This window comes from Paroedura picta, chromosome 7 (genome assembly GCF_049243985.1).
Source record: "Paroedura picta isolate Pp20150507F chromosome 7, Ppicta_v3.0, whole genome shotgun sequence".
In the NCBI taxonomy this organism is placed as follows: Eukaryota; Metazoa; Chordata; class Lepidosauria; order Squamata; family Gekkonidae; genus Paroedura; species Paroedura picta.
Genome location: NC_135375.1, coordinates 20,488,334 through 20,511,961, shown reverse-complemented (window position 1 = coordinate 20,511,961; position 23,628 = coordinate 20,488,334). Strand labels below are relative to the sequence as shown.

At 42.3% G+C, this 23,628-nt stretch overlaps 1 protein-coding gene across 4 annotated transcripts in view; it reads right to left on the bottom strand.

Moving 5' to 3' along the window:
• NIPBL (NIPBL cohesin loading factor) overlaps positions 1 to 5,919 on the bottom strand; it is a 142,991-nt gene extending 137,072 nt beyond the window's left edge. For 2 of the 4 annotated variants that reach the window (XM_077346989.1, XM_077346988.1), the window contains exon 1: positions 5,234 to 5,914. The gene's annotated coding sequence lies outside the window, so the exon portion shown is untranslated. Of the gene's footprint in view, positions 1 to 5,233 lie in introns of all 4 variants that reach the window. The other 2 variants (XM_077346991.1, XM_077346992.1) reach the window with 2 other exon arrangements.
• Between the last annotated feature and the right edge of the window lie 17,709 nt (positions 5,920 to 23,628).

The window sequence follows — 23,628 nt, the reverse complement described above, 5'->3', positions numbered from 1 at the left end:
AATCATCTACTAGGTTAAGTTTCTTATTTATTAAGGCTTTTATTTTTAAGGCTGAATTTCTTCTCATAGGGCTCCGGCAGGTAGCAATAAATATGTATTACTTACTACCTAACAATACTTTCCTTGCACCTCACATACCCAGTATCCAGTTCTGGCACAGAAATTGCATTTTTCAATTTCCCACACATCAATGTTTGCTAAGGAAAAGATTTCAACCAATTCTTTGTTTCCTATGGTTTTACAAACCAAAAGTTTAAGAAATATTATTTTACCATATTCTGTACAGCAGGGGTAGTCAACCTGTGGTCCTCCAGATGTTCATGGAAGGGGCTCATGGGAATTGTAGTCCATGAACATCAGGTTGACTACCCCTGCTGTACACTTTTTCTTCTCAAAAAACAAAGGAAGACAAACAAAATAATGTATCTTGCTTGTATACATATGCATTCCACTACAATGCAAACAGATGCAAGCTATTGTAGGTCTGACCATAAAAAGGCCAGGTTTGCTGCACTTCTACAATGCTGAATTCTGCTATACTTACTGGCAGACAAAACCCAACACAGGTAGCTGCAATCCTACAGGTTCTCTTGTTCTGTACTAGAGGAAGAATGAGGTAGGAGGGAAACACAGCAGGGTGTTTACATCAGTTACTGCCCTAAAAAGGTGCATGAATGACTTTTTCTGTTTCTCTTCTCCCTTAAAAGCCTAAAAAACAAGGGGATAACCGTGTTCTTAAGATGCAGCTACTCTGACAATTCAGCTGGTATGCCATTCAGAAGGTCATCTGGGGGCAACTGCTACTCATTACAAGTAAGTTCCAGTCTACTACTACTCACACATGCAATGCCTAAAACTGTACTACAGTTCCAGAAAGTATAGTCATACAATTTTCAACTAACCTGATGCAAAGTGTTGCCCCAGAAAATGCCTGGGGCCAATCTCTCTGCCATGAAAGACCAATGACAGCATTCTCTGTAGCTCACCTCAATTGTTAGATTATTGGTTTTTACTGCTAGAAGCAAAAAACAGATGCTTGGCCTTGTGTTAAACATAGAGTCACACAACAGAGGTTGTATGTTTGGGTACTCTCTTTCTGAAGTATTTAAGAACATATCACCTCTTTATGCTACAAGCCAGAAGCAATTACTCCTTGGAAGCTGATCATATGGCCGAGCTGTGATTTGATTTGATCTTAACCAGAAAGTATAACAGACATCATAAGACAATACAGGCACATGGAGTAGTAAGTTTTTTGAATTAGAATTATTTCCCAAAGTTGATTAAAGTCAAAGTTTCTTCATGGTAGTACACCCAAAGAAATGTGACAGGAAAAAGTCAAGCCAAAATTACTATTATTCTGAACTAACAGTAAATATTTAGCAGCCTATATCAATTTTTTAAGCACCAGAATTCTGCAAGGGTATACAAATACTTTAAATTCCTAGGCACCAGCTACATGGGATTTTTGCAGCCTTGCCCACAGCTACTACATGCGTATACATAAGGACTGTCATGCAATGGAAAACTCTAAACTTCAACTGAATAAACCAAAATAAATCATTTGAATTCCAACTGAATTTGTAAGTAACATGTTTAGGATTTCCCCCCCCACCCCAGTATTCTGATGGCCACTAATTTACAAATAGTTCTCCAGTCAGAATCTAGAATTCACTCTTTTAAAGAATGTATTGATCACTTTCAATAATTCTATTCACCTTTCATGGACTTTATATCAAACAGATAAACACCAAGAATTCTGAATTATCAAGTACAAGATTAATTGATGAATCTCAAATGGTTTACCCCACTGAACATTACCTCTATCTTATTCAGCAATAACTACATCGCCATATTTATAGAGCAACAGTTCTAGTGCTTCCATTCAGGATTAGAGGTGCATTGTCCTAGGCACCAGATACATGAAAGGGGCATTGTCCTTGACCTAGATTGATTGCATGTAAAGACCCTGACTCCACAGCTACTTCATACGGTTTATTTATATCATGGCCTATCTTACCAAAATTAATGGGGTGCTACAAAGTGTGTGAGCATACTGTGGTTAAGTACCACCACTTTTAGTCCACTTTGTGAACTTCCCATTTATTTTATATTATTATATTATTAAGAAGATAATTAAATGGTAGTACAATATGCTAGGCTAAACAGATGCCTGAAATTCCAATACTTTAAAAACCATTTTAGGTTTTACAGCAATTTTAGGCAAACCATTATTTATGAATTTTAAAATAGGTGCAGAAGCATCACTAATTCCCTGTTCCCAAATGCATACAGAAATCTGGAGGGAAACACTCACTTAAAAAAAAAAAGAAGACAAAACTTACCAAATTCAATCTACAACCTATTAAAGTACTTCAAACCATATTATTCCCATTAATATCAATGTGAGTGAATCAGTTTCAGTCTAATAAGAATAGCATTAGAAAAGTTTTATTGTACTTTGTTAATACACTCTCCTACATAAACCTTCATTTTTTCTACAAGATGTTGCTGTTACAGGTTCACAGAACTGAGTCCAAACACATGCAAAACTAAGAAAATAAGCAAAATCATTGTCCTAATACACAAATACACCTAAGAAATAAAATAGTATATTTAGACCTGCCAATTCCTCCTTAAACCTTTCCCCCATATATATACATGGACTGATATTTAACATGACACTGTCACTGTTCAATTATATTAACAGACTTCTTAAAAAATACTGACCCAGATCACATTGTACAATTAACAAACAAAATCTGGATTTAATATGCTAAATTTTCTATATAAGTATAATATAGGCAACATTAAAAATGTACTAAGCCTTTTATAGATGAAGGCTCTCAAGAGAAAACAAGCCTAGAAAACAGCTCTTAATCAAATTTGGAGTTAAAATAGCTTGTACATAATATACACAGAATGTGAATCTGAACAACCCCATTGCTATTTAAGCAACCCATGCTTGCGTAACTTCAGCAACAAAAGAATCATCAGATCTTGTGTCGATTTCTGATGATGAAAAACACTCGAGTACAACTATTTTCTGCACAGTCCTTTCTTTCCTGTAAACTGGAGCTACAATTGGCTTCAGCACAGCTTTAGGGATACAAAGATTCAGTTATACACACCAAGGCACAATTAGAACAACTGATGGCTCATTCTGTAATCCATAAAGTTCAAAAATAAAAGCTGCTTTTTCAAAACGAAAATGGTTCCTCTCCCGTGCACATAGGCCTGAGGCCCTGGTGCAAACAGTGTCTAACAGGCCCAGGCAGCACAAAGACAGGAATGGCAGATTAGTGGGAGGGAGGGAGGCCGGGTTTGGGGCTCAGCAGGATCTTCAAGCTTTTTAAAATTCAAACTGCTGCCTGACCAATACAAATCACGGACACGCTACTGACTACTACATGGATTTACAGCATTAAAACACGCCTTCTACGTGACAGCTATATTAACTTCATCCTTTTAAACATGTATAAGAGGAACGTAAAGACAGAATAGTACTTTCTGAACAGAAATAAGAACTGGAATACTAAAAAAAAGTTACTTTGTTGGTGAGATGTGCTAAATAGGAAGCAGCTTACTTCCTGAACATCATAATGATAGCTCTGCATGATGAAATAATGCTCTGGGTGACTAGCTACACTAACATAACTTAGAAGAAAAGAACTCTTCGCAGTGATACAGAACAACCCAGTCCATTAGAAAAAAACTGAAGAGTTTAGTTAAAACACTTGAAGACATACTACACATTTGTCTGGAAAAAATATTACTTCCACAATTTTGGAAGGCTAATGAAATCCCACAAATTCTATTTGTAAAAATATCACACCGCTACACAAACAGCGTACTTTTTAGGTTTTAAATGAATCCACTTCTATAGGAAACATTGTTATAAGAGTCTAAATTTACCCCATTTTTACCCTTCAGCCTGACCCTAAACATGTTTCCTCTTAAGACCCATCGACTCCCTCATCACATTCCAGATTGCAGCCTCAAAGGCCACAATTTCAGAGAGGATACTCCAGGTTTCATTTTGTCCCTTAAAGTGTCAAACGACGGACGCTCCCCCCTTTCGGTTCCTTAATAAGTTGTTAGTAAGTATAAACATTCTCTTCGCCCCCCCCTCCACCATGTGACACGTTTGCTTCATATGTATCTTTCTCACTCACAGTAAGATAACAGTGGCCCACGGCCAGCCCCTCTACCTTTTCTCGCGAATTGTGCGGGTGTGCCAAGCCCCTGTCAATCTCTGAGCACCAGACCCCTATCCGCCTAACACACCCGTTCAAAGACACGCACCCCCCCTCACACACACACACACACACACACACACACAAACACACAAAATATAAATAAAATAGCCAACGATCTCTCCAGCAATACATTTTTATATATCCACTCCTTTGCACGCCCAGACTGTGCAAGGAAAAACAAACTGATGCAGTTGTTTGCCGCTTTACAGACCCCCCCCAAAGTGCGTGCGTGGGCCTGCCCTCTTTCTCTCCTCCCCGCCTGCTCCGGCTGGGACTTTTCTTTTATTTCCACTCTTCCCACCCCCAGGACCCCGCCCGGCCCACGCGCGCTCCCCACGGCGAAGTTGTAAATATGGCCCAGGTCCGGTGCCCAGGCGCCGCTTCCCCTGTATTGTTTCCCTCCTCCCCTTCTGCCTCGCTCGCTCGCTCGCTTTTGCTCGGCCGCCGAGGCCTGTCACCGACGAGCCACTTCGCCTCTCTAATCCCCGAGCTGGAGTGGAAGCGCTGGCCGCTGGGCCTGCGCCCTCCTCCGGGCCTGAGCTTCTCCGGCAAGCTCGGGAGGAACCATTCGCTCGCTCGCTCGCTCGCTCGCTCTCCCCCCTCATCCGCCAAACCCCCAGAGGCGGCGGCGGCGAGGGGGGAGGAGGACGGGAAACAAACACCCCCTCCCCCAAAAAGCCCACCCCCACCCCCTGCACCCCGTCCCTTCCTCCTCCCTCCCTCCCTCCGTCCGGCTGCCACTCATCCTCTCTCTCTCTCTCTCTCTCTCTCCCCCGTCGAAAAGGCTAATCCCTGACTGGGCCGCCTCGCCTCAGAGCAGGCCCCGCGCGAAGCCTCGCTCGCTTCGCCGCACCGCCGACGGGGAGAAGGGCGCCCGGAACGGAAGGGAGGCGGAGGAGAAGGAGGAGGGGGTCAGGGAGGGTGTGCGGCGGAGGCATATTTTATTATCATGAGGGAAATTATTCTTATTTTACCTGAGCGAAACCGCCGTCGGAATCCAAGCGAGAAGAAGAAGAGGTGGTGGTGGCGGCCGGGGGAGGGGGGGGCGGTTAAAAAAAAAAAAAAAAAAAGGAGCGGGAGGGGAAAAAAAATTCCGCCCCCTCCCTCCTCAGAGGCCGCTCCGCCGCTGGGCCTCCGCCGCCGCCGCCGCCGCCGCCGCGGAGGGGAGATAATATAACAACAATAATCCGGGCCGGGAGGGGGGCTGGCTCCTCTTCCGTCTCCTCCTCAGTGCAGCGAACATGTAGAGGGGGGGAGAGAGCGCGGCCGAGGCGAATCCCTCCAGTCGGCTCCGCGGCGTCGTCGTCGTCGTCGTCGTCCTTCTTCTTCTCCTCCCGATTTCACACCAAACATCCAACACCAGGCCGGGCCGAACCGGATCCGATCAAGCCCTCACGCACCGACCCGCGAAGGGAGGGAGAGGAAAAGGGAGCGAGCGAGGGGAGGAGGAGGAGGAGGAGGACGGCGGTGGTGGTGGTGGCGGCGGGGCTCTGTGGAGGGGACGGGAGGGGGGGGTCTCTCTCTCTCTCGCTCTCGCTCGCTCTCTCTCTCCTCTACCGCGGCTTGTTCCTTCTCTGCCGTCACCGCCTCCTTCGCCGCCTCCTCCTCCTCCTCTGTGGACGCGGTCGGGGCGGGGCAGGGAGGGGATCGCTTGGGCGACGGGGAGACGGGACCGGGGGCGCGGGGCGGGGGAGGGAAGGCAGGCAGGCAGGCGGAGGGAGGACAGAGAGAGAGAGTGCTGAGGGACCGACCCGGCCGGGCTGGCGGGCGGGGAAGGGGGGGGGCTGCGCGAGTGTTTGAGCGCCGCTCTCGCTCCCCTCACAGAACAAAATGCCGACCGGAAGTGCAGCTGCAGGAATGACTCCCTCCACCGGCGCCAAACACCAGCAGCCTCCGCTTTCGCCTGCCTGCGCCTTCTCAGGCGGCTGCCTCTGCCCGTCGACAGCAAACAAGCCGCCCGGCCGGCTCTGCCAAGCGGGGAGCGGCGCTGCTTCGCCGGCCGCTTTGTCTTTCTCCGGTTTTGTTTTTTGGGTTCTTTTTTTTTTTTTCCCCACCCTCTCGTCATTATCCTCTCTTTCTCTCTTTCTCCTTGTGAGTTTGCGTTTGCTTTTCCTGTGTGGAGAAGGGGAAGACGGAGTTTTGGAGAGTACGGCCAGGGAGCAAAACCCCGCGGACTGTCAAGAAGAGGAATAACCCTTTTTTTGTTGTTGTCGTTGTTGTTTATATCCCCTGTCAGCAGTTGGTCTCCCCTTTTCCAAAATGCTTGTACTTCTCTCCCTAATAGTTTCCGGAATTACCTATTGAAGACAGCAAGGACTTCCCAGGAACAGGTGGGGATTTTTTTTTCAAAAATCAAGCCCCCCTCCCCAAACCTTTCTAAACAAAACTCTTTCCCATCCTTTCCCTGTCAGTAGTTGGATCCCCCTTTTCCAAAATGCTTGTGCTCCCCCCTCTCCAATAGTTTCCAGAATTACCTGTTGAAGAACTTCCAAGGAACAGATCAGAAATTTTTTGAAAATAACCCCCCACAAATCTTTTAAAAAACCCTTTCCCCCTTCCCCTGTCAGCAGTTGGTTCCCCGTATTCCAAAATGTTTGTATTTCCCCTCCCAATACTTTCCAGAATTCCCTTTTGAAGACAGCAAGAACGTCCAAGGAACAAGTGGGTAATCTTCTAAAAACCAAGCCCCTCTTTTTAAAAAGCTTTCCCCCCCACTTTCCCTGTCAGAAGTTGCTTCCCCCTTTTCCAAAATACTTGTACTCCCCCCAATAGTTTCCAGAATTATCTATTGAAGACAGCAAGAACTTCCAAGGAAGAGGTGAGAAATCTTCTAAAAATCAAGCCCCCCGTTTTTTTAAACCTTGAGGAGCTTGAATCTTCCTCACACTTGGTTTTCTGTTATTGTGAAACATCATGTTGCTGCTTGTATGTGTTATTATTTCTCTGATGAGGTGATGCTCCCAATGATGGTGTCGGATCAGGTGCTGAAAATCCTGGGCTGAGCAGTTTCCAGAGAAGCATCCCTTTTCAGATTGAGTGTCCTTTGAAAGCAGTAGGAAGGGGGGATCAGTATTATTTAGGTAAAGGCTCCTTCACTGAAAAATTGATATGGAGGTTTGCAGAGTTTCAGCAAATAGTCAAATTAAGTGCTGTGAGAGCAGTTTTGGAAAAAAGGAACAGTGGTGACCTGGAAAACTTACCTATTTTCCCTTCAAGTGCATCATTTGTGTGCAATATCGTCAGATAGAAGCAAACTGTCACTCAGACAATACTTGCTCTTTTAGGTTTGAATCCTGATGTCGCAGCAGAAAAATCTGACAAACTTATTTTGAAAGGTTTCAGAAGGTTCTAAAACGTTATGATCTCTCATAAATATAATTCTGGTGCTCATTTTTAAATGTCTACTGGAGTTCATGGAACAAGAACTTGATTGTTTATAATCTCATTCGAGTGTAATTTGGTCTTTTCCACTGAGATCTTCAAGCCTGGACCAGAGGCAGGGAACTCCAACCAAATTTCTCAAAGAGTGTGTATGTAGGAATAGTTATTAAGTATTTATACCACTCTCTGGATGGAAGTGATTTTAACCTCTGTGCAGAATTAAGTGATAAACCAACTCCTTGAATCTCAGAAGTAAGCCTCCCAACCCAGCCACAGTTAGTTATGACTGAGTATGTGGGTTTCCCTGAGAATGTCCTTTTGAACCCAGTACAGCTTGTTTCCACATATGCATAAGATTGTTTTGTGTATTCTAAAGATCAGACTTGAGTTGATTTGGGTGGGACAGAGTCTTAGCTAAAATAAATGCTTTAGGGTAAAAATACGTTGATTGCTTTCATCTTAAACATGACACTGTTAATAAAAGATAAATTCATGTTTAGCTTATTCTAAGGTTTTAAAAGACATGGATAGACTTTCTAATCAAGATTAGAAATTTGACACCATGTCAGTGACACTATTTGCAAGCCATTGGCTTTTGAATAGAAGCATATTTTCTCCATTAGCTGAGTGTTGTCAACCATTCTTTATTTCTGACTATATGTTGTCATCCTGAATTCTTAACAATACTTTTACAAAATGCATGTCATGTGTAAAATTGCGATTTCCAAATTATATCAAAATGTATTTTGTGAAAATTTGGGCAAATAATAACATAATAGATGGTAATTTAAAATTGTTGCATAAAGCTTGAATGCATTTCCCCTTTCATCTGTCAATCATATATAAATGTATTCAATGTTCTGCAGCAAACCTTATTGACTCTGATAGCTTTAATACTCTAAAGACCTGTAGATTGTGTGCTAGGACACTTCGCACCACTCTATATGGTCTTCAGTAGCACACATATTACTCAAAGCAAGTAATGAGAAGACTGTGAAATAAAATATGTTTATCTAAATGTGCTTCATGTTTTAGAAAACTGCAATTTGCTAACCAACATTTCCTCAGGTCCTTTTAATTAATCTAAAAAAGTGCTGAAATAGATTTTGTGTAGTCAGGAAATATTTTTTCGTGTCAATCCTTAAAAGCAAGTATAAATGTAAAGAGCCAAATTGTGCCCTCCTGTGGAAAAACACAAAAAGACCAGGAAACTCTCAAGTTTTGATTCGAGTTACTCAGCAATCTGAGTTGGGAAATGAATGTTAGTTATTTCCTCACTTCACCCAATATATCTGTATTCTGTAAACGGCTGAGGTGGACACAGTTTAGTATTCAAATTCAGAACTACCTTGAAATGTAGAGAATACAGAAATCACCATGTACACCGTAGAATCCAGGTGTGAGGGGACACCTTAATTAATACTAGAAGCCAGATCAGTATGGAAATATGACCCTCATAAGTGCAGTTCATTTACAGCATTGTCTGTCTCGTTCATACTGTGTCCCTGAATATTGTGGCATAACTTGCTGGTATTCTTCTTGCACTACAATAAATTGCTAATTTTATAATTTTTATAGAATACATTGCCTTAATACAAGTATTTACCATTTAAATTACTGTTGCCCTAAGATGTGGAAAACATACTACAATAAAAAAAATTTGCAATGCAAGCGGCAGTACACTTGGGTAAGTTGTTATCTCAGCCGAACCAACCTCACAGTTATTGTCAGGCTGTCCCTGAATACAATTGTAACAAGTAAAACACATTTAAGTTTTCGTTAAACCCCAACTGTGGCGAATTGGGGGTGACTGATCTATGCACAATTGTGCATCTGATAATAAGGGTTTTGGAATGGAAATACACTCATCACAGGCCTGCTCTGCTTGCTTCACACATAGACATGTGACTACCTTTCAGAGTGGAATGAATTCTGGATTTTAGAACTGAAGGTGACTAATTTGCATTTGTATAAACTAAAGGCAGTCCATTGTTGTCTAAGGTAAATGTGTTTCCCTTATCCACTTTGTGTGGATACAGCAAAATCTGTTCACGTTGTATGTAAAATGGGTTTTCTTTTTCCATCTTTGTAATTTTATAATATTTACAAGTACTTTTTAAAAAGCAAGAAAATGGTATTAATTAGAGCTTTCTAAAGGCCAAATAACATAGCATACAGGAACTTCAGAGGACTTGCATTGGTGCTACCATTTTATACCTGTTGGAACATATTTCTGTGAGAGTAAATTCCATTAATTTGAATGCAGTAAATACAACTAGGGTCTTGGAATTTAGTTCCGTGCTTAGAACTGAGGAGTTATATAGTCCATGGGATAGCTCAAGCCATGTTAGTCTGCCTTAGAAGAAAAGAGTAAAAGTCCAGTAGCATCTTAAAAACTAACACACTTCGTAGCAGAGTTGAGCTTTTTGTGAGTCACTGCTTCCCTCTTCAGATAAAAGTAAACAGTGATTCTTGAATGGTCAGTGGGAGTAACTTTATGTAACAAGAAGCTTAGTCTCTCTTCTTTCACAAAAGTTTGTTGGGTGATCTTGAGCCAGTCATGCACACTCAGCCTACACTCCCTCACAAGGCTGTTGTGAAAACAAAATGGAAGAGAGAGCAATGTAAGCCCCTTTGGCAAGAAAGGTGGGATTTTTAGTAAATGAAAGTATTAGCTGAATCACCATAACATGAAGCTCCCTATGAGCCGCATACCAAATAAGGGTTTACAGAAAGTGTATGGGTTTCATGGAGAATGTGAAAGTTGCTTAGTAATAGCAGAGGGAAAGCAAATGTGTGTCCATTTATGTTTATTTACTCATGCTACTAGAACTCTGGTCTGAATTTCTTTTCATAGTTCTAATAATACTTCAAAGTGTTAAAGTTATTTACAAGGCACCAGAGTCAGGTAGTCACCCTCCAAGTAGCATCTGGAGACCTGCTATTACTGTTCTCCAAAATCAGTTCCTTTGGAGAAAACAATTGCTTTGATGAGTGGCCTCTGTTGCATGTAAACCATGTAAACATAAACATTCCATGTAAACCGCTCTGAGCCCTAGAGGAGGGTGGGTATATAAATATAAATAAATCAACATGCTGAGGTCCCTCTCCTCCCCAAATCCCAAACTCCCCAGGCTGTACCCAAAAAAAATCTCCAGGTATTTCCCATCCCAGAACTGGCAACCCTACACCAAAGATCCTGTAGCTGCCGCACAAATTTGACTTTAGACTATAGGGTTTTCTCTTTTTTTTAAAGTTAGAGAAAGATAATGAATACTGGATCTTTGGGGAGGGGGTTATTTCAAATTAATTTTGGTGTGGGAGGCAGCTGAAATTGACAGACCACCGAGACCTTTGTGTTTGAATTTGAGAGAGCTTCTTCCATTGCCTTCAAGAGCACTAAATAGTTTACTGTGCAATCCCAGGGCTGCTTTCCGTGTGGGGAGAAGATCTGCCACCTTGAGTCAGAGGAAAGGTGGGGTATAAATATTTTATTAAATAACGATGGCTCCATTGCAACATAATCCTAAACAGTTCTGCTCAGAATCCAACTTGGGTAAAATTCAGTGGGGCTTACTCCCAGCAGAGTGTTCCTATGATTACACTGGAAGTATTCTGCATAGATTTAAAAGCTTGCAGAAAGTAAAAAGGAAGCTAGGGTTGTGTAAAACTTGTAATTAGACTTATTTTCCTAATGGTGTGGTGCTGAGAATGCTTTCCTGGCAGTAAACTCCACTGAATAGGATTCGGTGTACATCTTAGGCTTGATTTCTAAGCATTTACATTTCTATTCAAAGCTGTCCTCACAAAACAACCCAGCTTGACATTCCTATATTATATAGGACAATACTTATTCAAGTTGTCTTAGAATCACTTTTCCATATTGCTAGGCATAAGTATAGGTATTTGCAGTGCCAAATACCCCCCCACCCTCACCTTCTTACCCTTTGCTAATCTCCCTGGATGTAGATTTGTAGTTCTCAGGCAATTTGTGAGAGTTCCCCCTCTCACCCCTCCTTCCATACATTTCTGTTGCACACCCTAGCTGTGAATGTGGCATAAGATGTTTTCACATCAAGAAGAAGAAGAGTTGGTTCTTATATGCCACTTTTCTCTACTTGAAGGAGTCTCAGAGCGGCTTACAATCGCCTTCCCTATCCTCTCCCCACAACAGGGACCCTGTGAGGTAGGTGAGGCTGAGAGAGCCCTGATATTACTGCTCGGTCAGAACATCAGTGCTGTGGTGAGCCCAAGGTCACCCAGCTGGTTGCATGTGAGGGAACGTGGAATCAAACCCGGCTCGCCAGATTAGAAGTTCACACTCCTAACCACTACGCCAAGCTGGCTCTTCTATCAAGGCTTCCTTGATAGAAAGCATACTGCTTCAGCAAGGTTTGTTCTCTGTAATTGGCCTGAATTTCAGTGATGTAGATGTCCTGGTCCTCATACTACAAAACTAAATTATAGAAACTTGAGGTAGATTATACCATTTTCAGACTGTGAGACGTGTAATTTTTAATACTTCCTGCGTAAAATAGAGGTTAGAGAATATCCCAAAGCTTTAGCATGCTTAGATATTTCCCCCCCTAAGAGAATCTACACAAAATCCGATTCTCTATTTACTGTCTGCTAATTAGGCAAAAGTCTCCTGAACACAGGTTTGCACAAAAATGAAGAAGCAAGCATTTCCATGTGAACGGTGTCAGAACGGAGTTGGTACACTTCTTTGGCCTGCCGTAGCTTGTTGTTAACGACACTGATTAATTAGGATGAAATCACAACCTATTAATGCTTTCATCATGCTTAATAAATTGGTACAATTAATCAGAAAATATGTGGCTCCTCTTGAAAGATTCTTTTCCCTGAAGCACCTATGGAGAAGGCACATCAGTGGGTGCACTATATGAATCACCCAGTCATAACCTTTAAAGTGCATACAAATATAAAACTAAAGCAAAAAGTAGACCTCTGTTACTTCTGTGCTCGAGAGTCACCAGCAGCCTTATTCCAGAGCATTAAAATGCCACAGAACACAACAGAGGAGGTTAAAAGGGTTTTCAATGCAATCCTAAACAATGTCACACATTTTAAGTCCATTAATGGATTTAGAAGGGTGTAAAACTCTGTTCAAGGTATCTTTTTTTTTAAAGTATGTATTTTTCAGGTTTATTTTAATAGGGCTTCCCCCTCCCTAACATTATTTGCTTTGAAGCATGGGATATCCACCTTGCTTAGATAAGTGATGCATTGCATCGTGTTTATTAATGTATAACATTTCACTTTGAATGAAGAAAATTATTAATAACATGTAATAAACAAAAGTATGTCAGATTTGTCACTTCTTGATTTATAGTTGTCATGAAGAAGGAAGTTTCTTCTGAAAATTATTATGATTTGTAGAAAACGGATGGTTATGTCAAAAGGAGCCCCAATAGTTGTTAAAAGATCTCATAAGATAATAAGATTCACATAGTCTAAAGTCTAGTTATATCCTGGCCAATTGTCAAAATTGTCCCTGAATTTTAAAAATTTCCTCAGGCAATTTCAGGAAACTTGACTGAGAAAATTTATATATCTGCAAAAACGTAAGAGGGGGGAAGTTTTAATAAATAAATTTTCCCATCTAATGTTCACAACATCCCTGTGGAGTAGGTTAGGCGAAGAGACAGTGGCTGACCCAGGCTCTTCCAGTGAGTATCAGAACAGACAAAGGATTTGAACATGGGCCTCTCAGACTTAAACCAGGCTGTGCGACCACTGCAGTATGCTGACTCTGCACTTCCTGACAGGGAAGTATACATATTTTTCCTGAACAAAAACTGCCTCTTTTCTTTCATAGATGTGTACCTTGTTGTGTTTACAAGGCTAGAATGAATTAATTAGCAAAGCTGTTAAAACATGTGAATAAATTAATAGCAAGAAGTTCTCTTGCATCTTGCCTGCCTAATGGATCAGTCCAGTAAAGTTTCTCTCAGGAGCATTACGCTAAATGATTCCTTGTTCCTTCTGTCGTCTCACTGCACAGAGACCCACTGTTTTCAGACAGACAATTAGGCCGCAATTGGAGATTATTTTTTAATTATTGGCTTTAAAGATACAGATACTTAGACATCTCTGAAACATTAATGCGTGTATTAGCGGAGATGTGTTGTTTCATGATGGGATTTTAGGATGCAGTATACAACTGGCTGGAGATAAGACACACTTGGAGAATTGAGGCGGTGGGGGGGGGGGACACGAAGCCTCAAAAGACCTTCACTGCTCATTTTACATTCTCCTCAGAGGGAACAGAAGGAAGAACTTTCTCGGCACTATTTATGGAGTTACTGTCCGTTCAGCCACTTGCACACTGCAAATGCTCTTTATGATAATGTAAAATTCTATTTTCTCTGGTTGCAGACAAAAGTGGTTGGCTCCTGTTTACTAGCCTTTGCACAATTCTAAATCTGATGGGGAGGGGAAGAAGGGGGACTCTGTGGCAGGGGCAGGGGCCAGAATTCAACAGCAAGGATTTACTGCTGTACTCTGCTGGTGACCGGAAGGACGCTGGGAACAAAAACGTGATTGACTGCTCACACCCTGGATTTGGGGGGGGGGGCTGAATGCTGTGCTCCCTACCAAATACTACACTTTGAGCAAGGAGAATTAAAGGGAATAAGGAGCAGGATGGCTACGGTTTGCAAATCCATTCTGGAACCAGAAGCCCAAAGATGGGTTGGGACTCTTGGGTTGCCAGCCTCCAGGTGGGACCTGGGGATCCCCTGGAATTACAGCTCATGTCCAGGCTACTGGGATTAATTCACTTGGATAAAATGAATGCTTTGGATGGTGGGTTTTATGGCATTTTATCTCACTGTAGTCCCTGTCCTTCCCAGGCTCCATTCCCAAATCTCTTAAGAGTTTGCCATGTTGTGCTCCCTGAATAAGCCCCAGGAATGTGCTCCCTGAATAAGCCCCAGGAATGTGGTCAGGTTAAGCTCAATCTCCTTTTTAGTTCCATCTTTCCTATTGATTTTAACACCAGCAAATTCCTTTCCAGTTGAGCAGGAAGCCACTGTGGAACTCACTGGGTGGCTGGTCCATACAACTCAGAATTGGAGCACTTAGGGCCTTGGGTTGGACCAGGTGAACACTATACATGAAGTTTATTGTGTGTCTTTATGGTTCTGGTAATGTGGGGCTGGCTGATCTGTACAAGTCATGTCTAATGGTATGTGTCTGCCTTTCTGCATGATAGTTTGAGTTTCCTGTGTGTGTGTGTGCGCACATGATTGCAATTAAATACATGGTGCTTGTGTTTGACTTCTCTACCGTAGATCCAGTGGTTGAATTAGCCTCAGTCATAGTGATCCTTATTTATAAAATGGTTAGATACCTGGCACACTTAATTCCATTACTGCATAATAGGGGTGGCCAAACTGTGGCTCTCCAGATGTTCATGGCCATGCTGGCAGGGGCTCATGGGTATTGTAGTCCATGGACATCTGGAGAGTCACAGTTTGGCCACCCCAGGCACAGTGAAGTCAACACATAGTCAAGTTCAACTTGACCACTAGTTTGTGGCTTTGTTTCCTTGAGTTATCTGTTCTGTACAAAGGTTCTTTCATGCTTTCTGTGGCACAGGGGTGATCTTTCTGTCTAGCACATGTTGAGCTGTCTCTCCTCCAAAGAGTTCAAAGAGGCACACATGGGTCTCCCCCATTTTGTCCTCAAAACACCATGAGGTAGATTAGGCTGAGAAAGAATTACCAGCCCAAGATCCTCTACTGCAGGGGTGGCTAAACTGGCTGGCAGGGGCTCATGGGCACTGTACTCCATGGACATCTGGAGAGCCACAGTTTGGCCACCCCTGCTCTAGTGAGCTTCATTGTGGATTAATGTACTATAGTGGACTGATAAATACAAAATATGCCCTCAAGCACATCACAACACTAAGGGATTGGGGGGGGGAGTGGATGTGTTTACCTTGCATCTGATGAAAAAGAAGAAGAGTTGGTTCTTATATGCCGCTTTTCTCTCCCCAAAAAGAGTCTCAAAGTGGTTTACAATCCCCTTCCCTTCCCTCTCCCCACAGCAGACACTCTGTGGAGTGGGTGAGGCTGAGAGAGCCCTGATATCACTGCTTGGTCAGAACAACTCTATCAGTGCCATGGTGAGCCCAAGGTCACCCAACTGGCTGCATGTGGGGGAGTGCAGAATCGAACCCGGCATGCCAGATTAGAAGTCCGCATTCCTGACCGCTACACCAAACTGGCTCTCTGATGAGGAAATACCTTCAACTACCCTTGTTGACAAGGTCTAGGAATATACGTTGAAGGATGTTTTATAACTAACAAGCATGTGAACCTTTTTTCACATGACATACACATTTCCCAAACTAATGATCATTCATGTTTTATGCACTCTTGTTTCTCAAAAATCGCATCTCATGCTTTTTATGTAATATCACCACCGGGACCCATTTTTGTTATGATGTGAGTGCTTTATCTTCCATTAACTAAATTTCAGTTCCTACAAGGGAAAAATATGAAAAGAGAATTTAAAAAAATCTACTAGACAAATAATTCATGTCAAGAAACATATCCTGATCCTTTGCATGTTTACTTAGTACTGTATGACCACACATAAAACTAATAATTATTAATACAAAAGCAATTTGCATTGTGGATTTATTGCTTGAAGTATCAAAAAGTAGAACTCATGGCCTTGAACAAGATAGACATTTTGCTCTACAAGCCTACATCAGTAGGAATACATTCACCAGCTTCATCGACATTCTTCTTTTTGTCAGAAAGCATCTAAATTTAACATGGGCTACAAAAAACTTAATGCAGGAATAATTCAGAGGAACCTAAGTCCATGTTTGCCAGTTTGCTTGATAGGGAGGTATACGAATTAAATAAGTAAAATTATTCTTGCATTAGGTCCTTTGGCTGAGGACTTACTCCAAAGCAACTGTGGAAATTTTGCAGACTGGTGGCTGGTTAAAACATTCAGAGGAATGAGGTGATAGAATGCCAAAATCTGTGCCACTTCAGACTGTGGGAACAGAGTCCCCCATGGGAATATCCCTTTATGTAAAACAAAAACAATAAAAAAACAGACCAACCTCACATTGATGAAAAGCTACTGGGAGAAAGATTCTGTTATCTCATTTCATTGTCTGTGCTGGTTTTCTAATTGCAGGGACTTTTTAAAGGCAGGGAAGTGCTCCAAAATGCAATCTTCCAATTGCAGTCTGAAGTAGTATAGTGCACTCTACCACTTCAAGTTCCAGCTATCTTGTTCCCTTGCATTTATGAGCCTCCATTCGATTTTAGAACATTCTTATTCTTAAATGAAATATATTCTGGAAATTCCATCAGATACTTTATGAAACCATTCCAGATTATCATAAAGCCATCTTTCTTTTTTTCTTCCCTGAATTAATCTAATTTTATTTGTAAATTTATCAAGTACTGTTATATTCTTTTATCAGCAGAGACTATATAACATGTGTGGGACAATGTTTATTATCAATGCATTCATCCTGAGTATCTTGATAGTTTGCTTCCATGGATGGCAGTGGAGCCCCTAGAGATAACATGGTCCTGAATCCAAGACAGCAGACTTGGCCACTTCTTGGATGGAAGTCTATTAGAAGCCCAAAGTAAGTTTCAATCAGCATTCTAAAAGGGGAAAATGGAGATAAAGATATTTTCAAAAGATTCTTGGGATTATAACTTCACTGCCCTTCATGTGCTCTGTGGAATTTAGAAACTCATCAATATTTCTGGGGTATCTTTGAATTACAGTATGTGCTCTCTATCATACAAAGTTTTAAACATTCTTTTAATCCCTGTATTTCTCTGTCACTCTGACTCATCGCTAGAGAGAACATTGTGGTGAGCTACTAACCATCAAAGGACCTTTGTTCAGCTATAATAAAAGAAAAATGGGTGGGGGGAAGTTAGTCCAAGCCAATAATAGAACTTCCTAATCAGTTGGGAGCACAAATTTCTTCTTCAGGAACATGGTAGAGAAACCACTCAGATCAAAAGCAAAACAATGGCCAAAATAATGTGTGCCTAGTTCACTGTATGTTTTTGTTCTTCTGTGTCCTGTGTGTTATCCTATGTTGTTTCGTGTGTTACACACTTTTTTGAGCATTCCGTAATCCAGGTTGGTTATTTGGTTTGTTCATTTGTTTTGCACTGGTTCTTGAACTTTTTTTTTTACTGTTTTATTGCATTTTTAAATTCTGTAGTCTGCCTCCAATCTTAGCAAGAAAGGTAGACCTTAACGTAGTTAGTTAAACAAAGTTAGTTAGAAAAAAGTTAGCTAAAAAAGAAGGCTCCAAGAACACATCACAAAAGTTTGTAATTTGAGGAGGGAGAGAACTCAGCAGAGATATAATGCCATAGTCTGCTCTGCAAAACTGCCATATTCTTCAGGAGGAACTGATGTGGCTCAGTGGTAGAACTTCTGCTTGGTATGCAGAAGGTCCTGGGTTCAGTCCTCAGTATCTCCAATTAAAAGGTCTGGCAGCAGGTGATGTGAAAGACCTCTACTTGAGACTCTGGAGAGCTACTGCTGAGTAGATAATCTTGACTTTGACAGACCAAGGGTCTGATTCAGTAGAAGGCAGTTCCACATGTTCATTTATGATCTCTGTAGTCTGGAGGTCAGTTGTAGAACCAGAAGAACTCCAGGCCCCACTTTCAGGTTGGTCACCTTAATGGAGAAACCCCAATTTCAGACTCAGCCTGGAACCCTAATTCTACCTGTTGTGTGAGGTTCTGACCTAGTCAGAGCAGCACAGTATCCATTTACTTTCCACGCAGAGGAGGTTTTGTGTAGTTACAACAAGTACAGGATTCCACAATTTGACCTGGAGCAATGCCATTTGTGTTGCTACATGAAATAGTATTATTATTGTTGTTGTTGTTGTTGCTGTTGTTGCTGGATTTCTAACCCGCCGCTCCCCTGAGGCTCGCGGCAGGTGACAACATGTAAAAACCCTATAAAACCCCTAATACATAAAAACACCTAAAACAATCCCCACCCCACCCCACCTGATGGCGCTGGAACTATCCGGGAAACCAGGGGTCACTGCTGATGTAGAGGGGGGGATCTAGAAAGGGGAGGCGCCGGCCTCAACCATAAGCCTGGTGGAAGAGCTCCGTTTTGCAGGCCCTGCGGAAGGATGGCAAATCCTGCAGGGCCCACAGCTCCTCCAGGAGCTCATTCCACCAGGCGGGGGCCAGGACCAAAAAGGCCCTGGCCTTGGTCGAGGCCAGACGCGCCTCCCGGGGACCAGGAACCACCAGTAAATTAGTCCCCGCTGAGCGTAAATGCTCTGTGGGGGGCATAAGGTGCCAGGCGGTCCCTCAAGTATGTGGGGGGCATAAGGAGCCAGGCAGTCCCTCAAATATTCCAAGAAACATTTCTTAAAGCTGCCTCATTTATCTAGGGCAGTAAAAAGGAGAAGCCCTTGCTGCAGTAACCAAAGCAGCATCCGAATCAATTCGGGTTGTACGTGGCCAAAACTATAATAATTCAGAACATTTAATTAACGCTAGAGTCCTGGTTAACAGAAAGAAATATAAACCTCGTTTTGATAAAATTTTAATTCTGCTTGCATATTCACATGTTTCATACCATTCCCAGGAGGAAGGATCATCAATATTACGAATGTTATATATCTTTTTTTTGTTGTTCAAAATTTTTAAAAAGACAGATAGCTCGCACTAAAACTACGGCTGTGTCACTGCGAACATTTCGGTTGAATAATGCTGGCTTTAAAAGTGTTATTTATTGATCCCTGCAGTTAGCATAGTTACATGAACACGGCGTCAGGTCGGTACTCATGGGTGGCTGAGAAATGCAAAGTATCGGATCAATTATGGAGTCTCAAGCTCACGAGGAGGACAGAGGGAACACAGAGACAGAGCAGTTGGCAAACTCTAGTTGTAAATCCTTGTAGCAGAACTCGACCCAGGATTTTGAATGGGCTACATCCACACATCAGTGGATATCTTACGATTGTTGCTATACTGTTATAGTTATTTGGAACCAATCTGGCCCGCCTATACAGGAAAATTCCGTTGTGAATTACTGCTATAGTGCAGCCATTGTTGTCTTTATTATTACGGTACTAGGCCAGTAGTCAAATTACAAGGTACATAAAAACATCTGGCATTAACAAGATAAAAGAATCATTGATAACTTAAATATTATAAAAGAAGATAAAAACATTCCGGCTATAAGAATCATTCTGGTTTTAAAACTCACAAGCATTATCTCAAGCAACTGAGACTATCTCTACCTAAGTTGCTCCGAATCCAACCAGCTCTTCCTTGTTTTGATTGCTCTCCAAGCAAATCTGGCCACAACAGAAGTTATTTCTGTGCTTTTGTCTGACAACATGTCTGTGATTGCCTCTGAGTTGGGCTTATTCTGTAGGGAAGATATAAGTTCTCTCCTGAATTGATCGTATAGCCTACATTGGAGTAATACATGTTCAGATGTCTCAATCCCAGCCATTGTTGCTTTGTTGATTTTTATTCTACAAAATTTGTTCCCCTGCCTTTCTGCCCCTATGAGGGCCACCGACACAGCAAACAAAGTACACCTTAAAAACCATGAAGCTCAGCTAAAACTTAAGCAAAAATATACACGCAAAAGCTGAAAAGCAACAATTTAAAAACTGAACAAGAAAGGAACACCAAGTGGAACACAAAAAAATTCTTCAACTACTGGCAGAAGAAGGCAGCAGAAGAGGGAAGAGGGTTCTAGAGTTTTGGTATGATGACTAAAAGGGCTCATTTTCTGGAGCACCCAAAGCAGGGCCTCAGAATCTTCCTTAGTGGTCAAGTAGATTCATAAGAAAGTCGGCAGTTCTTCAGGCATAGTGGTACCAAACCACATAGGGCCAAACCCAGTTTAAGAATTTGTGGGTCCCATAGCACCAGAGCCAATTTAAGGATTCACAGAGTCCGAGTAGAGCACAGCTGGCACTGTTACTGTTACAAGAAACCGTGCGTCTCCTTCTTCAGGGATAGTTGGAACTTTGAAAGTGATTGACTGCTACACTTGGCCAAAAACATTTCTCAAACATTGGTGGGACGTGCAAATTCAATGCACCAATATTTAAGGGGACCTTCACACTTATGCGTCTTGTGGAAGTTAGCGAGAATGCCAGTGAGTGGCTGGGGATCAAGTGAGCCTCACCATGTGCAATTCAGGTATGGGGTTCATGACTGAGGGGTCATGATTCACAGCTTTGAATATAACACCTGGCCAGCTCATCGAGGACCCATAGAATGTCCTACATGTGCTACATGGATAGGGCCCTACTGCATGGGACTCTAAAAGTCAACACCAGCACTTAGAATTGTGCCCAGATACAGACTCTCTCCATTGGCACCCAGGTACATCCAAGTACATTAGAAGGACATAATAAGCCCTCTGCAGTTGGTAGAGTTGCTAACCTCCTGGTGACACCTGAAGTGCTCCTGCTGCTGCAGCTGATCTCCATGAGAACAAGGTCTGTTCCCTTGGAGAAAATGGCTGGTTTGGAGAGTGAACTCTATAGCATTCGACCTTGCTGAGGTCCCTGCCTGCCCTTAATCCTGCCATCCCTGGGCTCCACCCCCAAATCTTCCAGGTATTTCCCAGCCCAGAGGTAGCAACCCTAAATGCCAATTTCTTTCCAGGGCCTTCTTCCAACATTAGCACAAAAATCACCAGACCATTTTTCTTTAAGACTGACATAGAATCATAGAATCATAGAGTTGGACATAGTAACGTTTCTTTCCCATTTTGAATCCCTTTCCTGTCTTAATCCTCCTGTGCTATTTTAATCATTCATTGTTGATTAACATCTCAATCCCTTGTTCAGGACCAGTCTGCTCTATTGCCACCTGGCCTTTCCTCATCGTACCTTGGCCAGGAATTCCTTCCTTTGTACCCAACGCTCCCTCCTCATTTATCCCACTACAACTTTAGGTCCCCTCTCTCCTTCCACTGAGTTGGTTTTGTTCCGGACTAGCCGAATGGGAGGAACACAAATTGGAATAATTTAGAATTAGGTAGTCAACTAACTAAAAAGTGATGCCATCACACCCCAGGACTGGTTTTATATGCACATACAAATTGGTTTTATTGCAACTGATCTCTGCCTTGAACTTTTATCTTGAACTCTCCACTTTACTTAATGTATCTTGAAGAGGGCAATAAAGATACTTGCTGGTTAATTGCTTGACTCCCATCTTTTCCTCTTTCCAAAGATTTATTGTGCCAAAATGAAAGTCACGTATATCAGACTAAAAGGCCCTTTATTGCCCCGAGGACTTTTGTTAGGGTAGGAGATTCTGTTATGTGATGGCTTGATTGGCATTACAGCAGGTCCAGTAGCTTTCCATCACTGTGGGGAGAGACTGTAGTTCCCTGGTAGAACACACACAGAAGTTCCAGACTCTGGCCCTGTCAATGCATGGAAGATAGGGAGAAATTGCTCTGCCAGAAAACCACTGCTAAGAAATCTTGTTCTCCTTTGAGAAATCTTGTTCTCCTTAGGTATTCCACTATATTTTGGCCGTGGATCATTATATGTATATCATCTAACAAACTCACAACAATGTAAAACATATATGCTTGCTAGGTTCTTTGCCCTCCCAAATAATGAAAGGGAGGTTTCTCAGTATTCCCTATTCAAATCGACTGTGCCTTTGCAACCAAAGTTGCAAAGAATCTGTTTCACATGTCCAGTTATACCAGGGGTAGTCAAACTGCAGCCCTCCAGATGTCCATGGACTACAATTCCCATAGAATTGTTCGCAGAATCCAACACAAACTAGGAGGCCAGTATATTAATTGGTAAAGAATACTATAATCGGTGTCAGTAACCAGCATTGTTTGCACATGAAATAAACTCTCAGGAGAGATCAGCATGCCACCCATCTATGTAAACAAAGTTGTGTGAATCTGAACACTTAATAGAGTCTAGAAGAGAATCACTTACCTCTTAATAAGAACAAAGCAAAGTTATATTAGACTGTGCAAATAATAATGGATATTTGTAGAGCTAACGGTCTTAAAAATTAGCAAGCAGAAAAGGACATTGAATCAGGAGTATGTATAAGAGCACTAAACTAAAATAAGTGTTCCAGATGATAATTTACGGGTTAGACTCTTTGGAAATAGATACCCTAGGAGCTGAAGTGCTGGAGGAACCCTGTTGGTACAGCCCTGTCAGATGTTGATTTCTGCAGACTAGGATTTGGGTTGGGATGGTTCTCCCTTTGAAAAGCCATGCAGCCCTTTAAATCTCAAAGCTCAAGGTCGCCCTTTGGAAAGTAGTTCAAGGGAAAGGTTGATTTCATGGTTTAGGGGTTAAAGTTCTGGACAAGAATCCAGGAGACACAGGTCTGATGCCAGGGAAACTCACTGGGTGACCTTGGGCCAGTCACTCTCTTTCAGCCTAGCCTACCTCTCAGGATCGTGGTGAGAATAAATGCCTTAGGCAGTTTGAAAAATATAGTTGCATGCATAGTTTACCAATTCTGTAATCACAGGTTTATTGCACTGGAGGTCTGTTAGGTTTGTGCAGGCAAAGAGAGAAGAAGAGTTAATTTTTGTACCCAGCTTTTCTCTACCAGAAGGAGTCTCAAAGCAGCTTACAATCGCTTTCCCTTCCTCTCCCTACAACAGACACCCTGTGAGGTAGGTGGGCCTGAGAGAGCTCTGATATTACTCCTCAGTGAAAACAGCTCTAACAGGACTGTGATGAGCCCAAAGTCACTTAGCTGGCTGCATGCAGAGGAGTTGAGAATCACACCAGTTTCACCAGATTGGAAGCTACTGCTCTTAACCACTACACAAGGCAGGATTCTTTACACTAGGTTTTTAATTCTTCTGTCCTTCTTATAGCCTCTAGTCTACATTTCCTTCCATCTTTCCTTTCTCCTCCTACTCTGCCCTTTTTCCTGGGGCAGAGGGTTCCACT